The sequence below is a fragment of the Peromyscus maniculatus genome, chromosome 7 (genome assembly GCF_049852395.1).
Source record: "Peromyscus maniculatus bairdii isolate BWxNUB_F1_BW_parent chromosome 7, HU_Pman_BW_mat_3.1, whole genome shotgun sequence".
In the NCBI taxonomy this organism is placed as follows: Eukaryota; Metazoa; Chordata; class Mammalia; order Rodentia; family Cricetidae; genus Peromyscus; species Peromyscus maniculatus.
The window spans coordinates 106759819-106770809 of NC_134858.1; positions in this window are offsets into that span (position 1 = coordinate 106759819).

A 10991-nucleotide genomic window follows, 5' to 3' on the forward strand; every position below is an offset into this window, starting at 1 on the left:
AGGAAGAAGGTCTCTCTTTCTGGGGAAGCAATGGCAGCTAGTGGTAAGCTAAAGGCTCTTCTCTAGTGCTCTGACCTCTGGGCTTTTAACTCTGCATTTGGCTCTGTGTTTCTTATTTAATAAGACCATTTAGAATTTCGTCTACATTTGGCGCCCACGTTGGTGGTTATGGCCCGGCTCGGCTCAGCCAGGGGTTAGAGGCCCCAGGCCCGGCTGGAGCTATAATTGCTCTGGTCCAGCTTCACGTAGTCAGAGCTGCACTCAACCATGGCTGCAGCAGCTACACACAGCTGGAGCTGCTTGCGACCAAATCACCAACGCACCTGGTCAGAGCTTAAGGAAGCTGGAGTTCAGGCCCGAACCGGCTCAAGCTGAAAATCAAGGCAGGTAGCTTTTTCTCTTCTCTTGGTAGATAGTAGGTGCTTGCTCCACCACCACCACCCCCAACCACGCTAGGTAGCTGTTTTGAAATTTTGGACTTCTACTGTTCTTCGTAGACTTCATAAGTCAATTAAGATATCAGATATCTTAAAGGGAGAAACTACTTAAAAGAGAAAAATTTTTCCCACATTAAAAAAATGGGTAATATCTTTACAATAGAAGGGAATTGGTCTTTGTTTGCTAACACATTAGGCAGTCTGAAAATGGGACAATTACATAAGAGGATTAATGTTGATGGGATGTATGCAACAACAATTATGCATATTATTAGTTTACTTATCCTTATTTTAAATTTAAAAAGTCAATTTAAGTGCAAGGATAAAAACTTTAGAAAAACTTGTTAAAATGAGTTATAGAGAAATTCAGACTCAGACAGAAGAATTTAAGGGTGAAATTATTTCAGGATTGGATTATAGGTTACAGAAAGAAAGCCTGTTTTCGCCGGGCAGTGGTGGCACACGCCTTTAATCCCAGCACTCGGGAGGCAGAGGCAGGCGGATCTCTGTGAATTCGAGGCCAGCCTGGTCTACAGAGTGAGTTCCAGGAAAGGCGCAAAGCTACACAGAGAAACCCTGTCTTGAAAAGAAGAAGAAGAAGAAGAAGAAGAAGAAGAAGAAGAAGAAGAAGAAGAAGAAGAAGAAGAAGAAGAAGAAGAAGAAGAAGAAAGCCTGTTTTCAAACAATCAAACTTAATTTATCTGGTAACCGTGCAGCAGGTACCTGATCAAGTGCATGTACAAACTAACTGGACTCCTGTTGAAATGTTAAATTTAAGAAGGTTTAAGGAGGCAAATGTTAAACTCATGGTCAGCTTGTAATAGGATTATCCCCCAAGACTAGATAGAATTGGTAACCACTGTCCTGGAACCCAGAGCACAGTCCCAGTGCTGCATGTGGTACCGAGATGAGCCTAAGACCATAGAAAGTCAATGGACAGCTAGGGGTGTGGAAAATTCCCAGGATAAGCTTCTTGGAGAAGGCCAATACGCTGAAATACAAAGACAATGTTTATATGATAACCAAACCTTAATTCTGTGTCACATGGCTGGATGAATTCATGGGACAGAATTGAGGAAGCAGGAAAGAAAATTGAGTCATTCACAAAAGTTATACAGGGCCCAAAAGAATCCTTTACGGCTTTCTTACAAAGACTGTCTTCAACAGTATTAGAATGGTCCCGAATTCAGAAGTTAGACAGATAATGATAGAATCTTTGGCTTTTGAGAATGTGAATGCAGCATGCAAGAGAATAATCAGGCCATTAAAGGCAAAATCTGTACCTGTTGGAGGATTGGATCAGAGATACGGTTAATGTTGAGTCTCATGGCTATGATGATATGTGGATAGGAGAAGCACTTTCAAAAGGTTTGAGGAATATCAGATGTTTTGGATGTGGAAAGCAAGGACTTATGAAAAGAGACTGTAAACAGGGCATTCCTAGAAACAATGTTTCTTCGAGGAGCAATGGCAACAGAATGTCCCTTCCTTCTGGAGTATGCAGAAGGTGTGGTAAGGGGAAACATTGGACCAACAAATGTAGATCAACAAGGGACAGAAAAGGTAATGCTTTGCCTCTGTCCTCAGGAAAATCTCAGAGGGGCCTCAGGCAGGCCTGCACAGCAAATCCAGTTCAGAACTTTCCTGCCATCATAGAAGAAGCCTACTCAGAGGAATTAAATAACCAAATGCCTATTGAGAGAGAATAGAAAATTCAGGAGAAACCATAAAGCAATTTTTGGGCAAACTTCTATAAATGAACAAAAACCAAAATTAACAATAAGAATAAATGATGTTTTGTTATCTGGCTTAGTAGACACATGTACTGATGTGACCATAATTGCACCAGAATTTTGGCATCTTCAGGAGGTAAAATGTTCAGCTGTTAGAATTGGAACATTACTCAAGTGAAACAGAGTGCAAGATGGCTTGAATGTATAGGTCCAGAAGGACAGAGAGGAAAATTAAAGCCATATATGGCTAACATAGCTATGAATTTATGGGGATGAGATCTGTTACAACAATGGAATAATCAGATTAACATCCCTCCAACCTCAGAAACAAATCATAAACTAACACATGTTTCTGAGAGAAATATTAGAAGGAATTATTCTAATGAGTGGTCACCAGCCATCCAGATTGTACAAGAACAGGGCACAACAACTGATGATCTTCTAAAGACACCAATATCTCTACCTTTAAAATGGTTAACAGACAAGCCTGTATGGGTTCAGCAATGGCCTTTAACAACAGAGAAACTCCAGGCTTTGGAAGAGCTGGTACGAGAGCAGCTAAATGCTCAGCATATTGAAGAATCAACCAGCCCTTGAAATTCTCCTGTATTTGTTATTAAAAAGAAATCTGGCAAATGGAGAATGGTAACAGACCTTAGAGCAATTAACAAAGTAATTCAGTCAATGGGCTTTCTACAATCTGGAATTCCTTTGCTTACTCTGTTCCATAAAGGATGTCCTCTTATAGTTATCAATTTAAAACACTTTCTTTTCAATACCCTTATAAGAAAAAGACAGAGAAAAATTTGCCTTCATGGTGCCTACTTTTAATAATTTTCAACCATGCTGGGTGGTGGTGGTATATACCTTTAATCCCAGCACTCAGGAGGCAGAGGCAGGAGGATCTCTGTGAGTTTGAGGCCAGCCTGGGCTACAGAGTGAGTTCGAAGAAAGGTGAGAAGCTACACAGAGAAACCCTGTCTCAAACCCCCACCCCCTCAAAAAAACTCAACCAGTTAAGAGATATCAATGAAGGGTCCTCCCACAGGGAATGCTGAATAGCCCAACCCTGTGCCAATATTTTGTACAACAGCCATTGGAAATGATATGTAAAAATTTTCCTAAATCTATAATTTGTAATTATATAGATGATATTTTACTAGCTGACTCAAATGCAGATACTTTAGAAAGAATGTTTGAAGAAGTAAAGAAAAATTTGCCTTGTTGGGGATTACAAATTGCTCCTGAAGCCAGGCGGTGGTGGTGGTGGTGGTGGTGGTGGTGGTGGTGGTGGTGGTGGTGGTGGTGGTTCACATCTTTAATCCCCGCAGAGCCAGGCAGATCTCTGTGAGTTTGAGGCCAGCCTGGTCTACAAAGCGAGTTCCAGGAAAGGCACAAAGCTACACGGAGAAACCCTGTTTCAAAAAACAAAAACAAAAACAAATTGCTCCCAAAAAGATACAAAGAGGAGATTCTATTAATTATTTAGGATATAAAATAGGTCTACAAAAAATTAGATCCCAAAAGGTGCAAATTAGGAGAGATCGATTATGGACTCTTAATGACTTTCAAAGATATTCAGAGATATTTCTCATCTATGAACTATTGTTGGGGTAAAAAATGATGAACTGAGTAATTTGTTCAAAACCTTAGAAGATGACAAGGTTTTAAATAGTCCAAGAGAATTATCACCTGAAGCTGAGAAAGAATTGGCCTTGGTAGAAAAGAAAGTACAGGAAGGACACGTGGATCGTGTCAATCCAAAGCTGGATTACATTTTGGTTATTTTACCCTCTAGACATTCTCCTACAGTAATTTTAATACAGAGGGAAGATATTAGAATGGATATTTCTACGCAATAAACAGAGTAAAAAAATAAAAAACTTACATGGAAAAAACTCTGACTTGATTTTGAAAGGAAAATTGAGACTTCGTCAATTAGCAGGAATAGACCCAGCAGAAATTATTGTACCCTTAACTAAGGAGGACATTGAAAAATTATGGGCTGTAAATGAACCTTGGCAAAGAGCTTGTGGTAATTTTTTTGGGAGAGATTAACAGCAAGTATCCTAAAAGTGATAGAATTGAACTTATAAAGAAAGCTGATTGGATTTTGCCTCGAATTGTATGGGAAACACCCATATCTAGAACTTGTACATTTTATATAGATGCCAACAAACAAGGAAAGACAGGTTAGAAATCAGAAAATTTAAGTAAAGTGGTCAAAGTCCTTATAATTCAGTTAAAAAATCAGAATTGTATGCTATTCTGTTGGTAGTAATGGATTTTTCAGAACCTCTCAACATAATTACTGACTCTCAGTATGCTAAAAGAGTGGTATTACATATTGAGACTGCAGAATTTATCACTGATGAGTCAGAATTAACTTCACTGTTTATTCAATTACAAGATATAATCAAGAGCCGGGCGGTGGTGGTGCATGCCTTTAATCCCAGCACTTGGGAGGCAGAGGCAGGCAGAGGCAAGCAGATCTCTGTGAGTTCAAGGCCAGCCTGGTCTCCAAAGTGAGTTCCAGGAAAGGTGCAAAGCTACACAGAGAAACCCTGTCTTGAAAAACCAAAAAAAAAAAAAAAAAAAAAAAAAAAAAAAAAAAAAAAAAAAAAAAAGAATAGGAAGCATCTTTATATATACCTCAAATCTAATCTCATATGGGTCTGCCAGGCTCTCTAGCACAAGGTAATGATGAGATTGATAAATTATTGATAGGAAATGTGCTGGAGGCCTCAGAATTTCATAAAAAACATCATATAAGCCGGGCGGTGGTGGCACATGCCTTTAATCCCAGCACTCCGAAGGCAGAGGTAGGTGGATCTTTGTGAGTTTGAGGCCAGCCTGGGCTACCAAGTGAGTACCAGGAAAGGCGCAAAGTTACACAGAGAAACCCTGTCTCGAAAAACCAAAAAAAAAAAAAATCATGTAAATAGTAAAGGTTTTAAAAAAATATTTTTCCATAACCTGGTAAAAGGCAAGGAAATTGTAAGGAAATGTCTTATTTGCTCCTTTTACAATCAGATTCCATTACCAGCAGGAGGTAACCCAAAGGGTACTCAGAAGAATGAAATCTGGCAGATGGATGTGTTTCACTTTGCAGAATTTGGAAAATTGAAATATGTACACCATACCATTGATACTTATTCAGGATTTCAATGGGCAACTGCTTTGAGGTCTGAAAAAGCTGATTCTGTAATCACTCATTTGATGTAAGTTATGGCCATCATGGGTATACCTGCACAAATTAAAATTGACAATGCTCCAGCATATGTGTCTGTTAAAAAAAAAACAGTTTTTTGCTTATTACAATATAAAGCATATTACAGGTATTCTGCATAATCCTACAGGCCAAGCAGTTATAGAAAGATCAAACAGAACTCTAAAGGATATGCTAAATAAACAGCATGGGGTAACAAAACTCCCCACAAATAGACTGCATAATGCTCTATTAACTTTGAATTTTCTCAATGCTAATGAGAAAGGAACAACAGCTGCAGAGAGACATTGGATAATAGAAAAAACTACAGAATTAAAGCAGCCTATATACTTTAAGGATGTGCTGACCTTAGAATGGAAACCAGGATATGTGTTACGTTGGGGATGAGGCTTTGTTTCTACAGAAGATAAGCTGTGGATACTATGGTGATAATATATTTGTGCTGAAATGTGATTTTATTTGTATGTTAATAAAAGTGCCTGGGGGTCAGAGCTAATAGCAAGCCATAGCAGAAGCCGGGCAGTGGTAGCACATGCCCTTAATCCTGATCACATGACAGGCAGATCTCTGTGTGTTCAAGGACACCACCAGCATGGAGACACACACACGCCTTTAATCTCAATACCAACCATAGAAGACCTGGAGGTCTGTATAGACAGGCAGTGACAAGGAGGTCATGTGGTTGGGTTTACAACGAATGAGAAGGCAGAACAGAAAGTCAATGAAAAGACAGATACACAGGAAGTAGGTCATTTTTCTGAGGGGAAGGACGGCAGCCAGTGGCAGTGAGGGGTAAGAAGGCGGTTTTAAGTCTCAGCTCTTAGCTACTGCTCTGACCTCTTGGGCTTTTAACTCTGCATTTGGCTCTGTGTTTCTTATTTAATAAGACTGCTACATCTCTGTTTGGTGCCCAACGTGGCAAGAATTCATTAAAAATCACTCTGGCTTGGCTTGATGGCCTGGCCCACTTGTCAGGTACAAATTCTGGAAAAAGCTACTTGCCTGTGTCCTTGTGGGGCCCCAGCTCAGACCTGAGCTGCACATAGCCGGTCGTGGCGCATGCAGGTAGGATTTTCTGAAGAAGGCTGAGGCAGGAGGATCTTGAATTAGAGGCCAGCCAATAAAGTGCCCTTTTCTTCGAAGGCAGCTGAACAGGCAGTGGACCATTGGCTTCTGATGTGCAGTGGAACAGCAGCTGAAACAGTTATTCTTGAAAGAGTAACTAAGCTGATGGAGTCTAATCTCTCAATGTTAGACTGGCATTTAATAAAAGAGTTGAAGCCACCCACAAGCTGAGAAGAAAGGGATGTGGGGAAGAACAGGATGCTGAGATGAAGCCACACACATAAGCCAAGAAGAATTAAAAAAAATTAACAATTTCCAGAATTTAAAATCCTGAATCATGACAGGACACTAGTGGAATTCAGGTGTTTCTGGTACATGGACTTCTCTCACCAAATATGAGGTCAAACTGTAGGCCTTGTGTACATCTTACTTCACAAATGAATCTGTCAGATACACTAAGATGTATAGGTGGAAGATGATGCCCCAACATTGCAGAGAAACCTCGGGTGACTGTCCAGGCAGCTGGCTGTTCCTGTCAACTCACATTTGTTTTGGAAGTCCCTGGTTTGCACTTCCTGTTTTATTAGGTAATATTATTGCCTTCTTGGGTCTCTGAGGGGGTTGAAGATTAGATAGTTATAGTTACAGCTAAAGGAGTTGAAGATTAGATAGTTATAGTTTTCCTTGTTAAGAAGTTCAGAAAAGAAACTCACTAAAGAGGTGTAAGTGTGTAAATTTGAAAGACATTATAAGATAGTTCTATGTTAGTAATATAAGTTAGGATAGAAAGTGAATTAGGTACATTTAGGACTTACCAAAATGGGACAGATAATGGAATATTTTCTCTGAGTTTGTCAACTCAGAGAACTAGACATTGTTTATGTATTTGTTGCTTGTATATATTGTATATAGTTATTGTACTTATTGTATATAGTTTTTCTTATATTAGTTATAACTTTTGTTCCTTTTTTCTTTTTATTTAGAATAGAAAGGGGAAATATGGTGATATTTTATTTGTGCTGAAATGTGATTTTATTTGTATGTTAATAAATAAAGTTGCCTGGGGATCAGAGCTAAAAGCGAACCATTTAGCAGAAGTCCAGCAGTAGTAGCCCATGCCCTTAATCTGATGGCAGGCAGAGTCTCTGTGTGTTCAAGGACACAGCAAGCATGGTGACACATGTCTTTAATCCCAGTACCAACCGTAGAGACCTGGAGGTCTGTATAAACAGGCAGGACGAGGAAATCATGTGGCTGGGTTTAGAGCCCATGAGAAGGCAGAACAGAAAGGCAATAAGAAGACAGTCACGGAGAGATGGCTCAGAGGTTAAGAGCACTCGCTGCTCTTCCAGAGGTCCTGAGTTCAATTCCCAGCACCCACATGGCAGCTCACAACTGTCTGTAACCCCAGTTCCAGGGCATCTGACACCCTCACACCAATGCACATGAAATAAAGATAAATAAATTTAAAAAAAAAAAAAAAAGAAGAAGACAGTCACACAGGAAGAAGGTCTCTCTCTCTCTCTCTCTCTGGGGAAGGACGGCAGCGAGTGGTAAGCTAAAGTCTGTTCGCTAGTGCTCTGACCTCTGGGCTTTTTTTTTTTTTTTTTTTTTTTGGTTTTTCGAGACAGAGTTTCTCTGTGTAGGTTTGCGCCTTTCCTGGAGCTCACTTGGTAGCCCAGGCTGGCCTCGAACTCACAGAGATCCGCCTGGCTCTGCCTCCCGAGTGCTGGGATTAAAGGCGTGCCCACCACCGCCCGGCTCTGACCTCTGGGCTTTAACTCTGTACTTTGCTCTGTGTTTCTAATTTAATAAGACCGTTTAGAATGTCGTCTACAGCTTTATTATTTACTTGTTATTTTAGACAGGATTTCATTTACCTTGGACTGGTCTCCAAAAACTAGATACTGCTGATGGGACACACCTGTAATCCCAGCACTTCGGGGGAGGGCAGGAGGATCAGCACAAGTTTAAGTCCAGCCTGGTCTAAGTAGCCAGTTCTAGGCCAACCAAGACTAAATACCAAATGACCTGTTTGAAAAACAAGAACATATATGTAGACAAGGATGGCCTTACCTTCTGCCTCTGTGTCTCATGTGTCAGCATTGCAGACAGACATGCCCCACCATGACTAACATTTTTTTAGCTCTCTTGAGTCTGTGTGTGTGTGTGTGTGTGTGAGAGAGAGAGAGAGAGAGACAGAGACAGAGACAGAGACAGAGACAGAGAGGTCCTGTGTATAGGAGGTGTAGAAACCAGAGGAAGCATCAGTGTCCTTTATCACCTCATTCCTTTGAGAAGAGTCTTCTTGAACCTGGAATGTGAGTCTTTTGCTAGGCTGGCAGCTAACAAGCCCCAGTGACCTCTTATCTCTGCCCCTCACACAGTGCTGGGGTTACAGGAAATCACACAACCATGCCCAGCTGGTTCTGTCCTTGCTGGAATTAAGGGCTCATGATCGTGCAACAAGTTATCTTAACCACTGGGCCAAACCCCCGGCCTCCTTCCCCAACCTTACATTTGACAGGGGCTCACTGTGTCGTCCACTCTGGCCTTTAACTGTCCATCCTCCAGAGTTCTAGAACTAGAGGTGCACACAGCCATTCCTGTGTCACTCTTCCCAATGGACAGTCTTCTGAAGTTTATTATATATATATATATATATATGTATATATATATATATATATGTATGTATATATGTGTATACACACACACACACACACACACACACACTTTATCCTGAAGTCTTCATAACTGCCATCTCTAACCTTTTTCCTAGTTTCCAGGGAGCATAGTTGTTACCAACCAGCCATGTTCCCAGACGTTCTCTGATCATCAAAGCACAATGAAACTAAAAGCTGCTGTAGATTTCTTCCCCATTGCCTCAGGCTCCTGCTTCTTTTTCTTCCACGTGTGACCCCTGCATTCACTGCCGCTGACTTATACTCTATAATTATCTCAGCTGGTTCGGCTGCCCCAGTTCTCCCCACACAAATTGATTCAATTAAGATAGATTTTCCAAAAACAATCTGATTGTGTCACTGTTGGGTCTGAAATTCTTTCGCAGTCCCTCATTACCTCCAAAGAAAAGAGGTTTTTGTGCATTGCTCCAACCTCCTTGCCCTCTACTCTATCAGGTTTTTGGGACTAGCTAGTCCTCATCAGTTCCTGATTCTAGTGCTGTTCTGGTCTTCCCATCCCTACCTCACATGATTTGCTCCTATTGACCCCATCTGAGGTCCTTCCCATAGTGATTGCAGAGTCTTTGGTTTCCTAACTTCTTGGTTACTTCTTTGTTTTCCAGGTCCTTCCTCATCTATTTGGACTCCGAACCCTGGAAGGGCAAGGGCTCCATCTCTGAGCGTTTTCACACCCTTGGTGATCTAACTTCACGGATTAATACCAAATTTAGCCACTAGCCCAAGCCTCTCTTCAGAATCCTGGATCAAGGGATAGATCTATTAATAGACATCTCAAACTAATTATGTATAAAATGTCCTTTACCATCTTCTAATCTGCATTTTACCTCTCTCTTCCCCAACCTCAAATGAAGATGATGCCTCCTCTCTAGTTGCTAAGGCCAAAAATACTTATCACCCCCTAGCCCTCTCTCACAAACCTGTTTTTTTTTTAAAGATATATTTATTAATTTGTTATTTTATGGGTTTGAGTCTTTGCCTCCATGAATGTATGTGTGCCTGGTGCCACAGAGGCCAAGAGAGGGCCTGAGATTTCCTGGAACTGTAGTTTTAGAAAGTTGTAAGCTGCCACTAAGATTCTGGGAACAGAACCTGGGTACTCTGGCAAACAGCTGGTTCTCCAAACTGCTGAGCCGCCTCTCCAGCTCCTATACAGGGCATTTCCATTCACTAACTGGTCCTTTGAATTTTCCTTTAGGACATATTCACAGTCTGACCACTCATTAATGTCTCTGCTAGGCCCTGGTCCAAGCCACCATCTCTACTTGTGACATTTAATCTTCTCAAGTCTCTTGGTTTTCTCCTTGCTATTTTCACCAGCAGTTAACAGGGATTTGGGTTTTAAATTTCATCTCAGATTGTTATTCTCTGCCCAAAACCTTCACAGAAGAGACTGATGTCCTCACAGTTACACATGAAGTTGCTTCTGGTAAGTCTCCATTTCTTCTCTCTCCTCATCAGCTCCTCAGCTTCTCCTCTGTCTGTTTCTGTCTCTCTCTTTCTTTTCTCCTCCTCCTCTTCCTCCTCCTCCTCCTCCTCCTCCTCCTCCTCCTCCTCCTCCTCTTCTTCTTCTTCTTCTTCTCTCTCTCTCTCTCTCTCTCTCTCTCTCTCTCTCTCTCTCTCTCTCTCTCTCTCTCTCTCTCTCTCTCCCTCCCCTTCTCCCTCTATGTGGTTACAGCCATCTCAGAGTTTTTGCATTTTCTTTTACTTCTGCCAGAAATGTCCTTCATCCTTTACCCAGTATCTATGGATAGGACTCATTTCCTTACCTCAGATCTTAATCTTTTACTTTCCCATTGAGATCTCTCTTTTTTAACTAAACAGAATT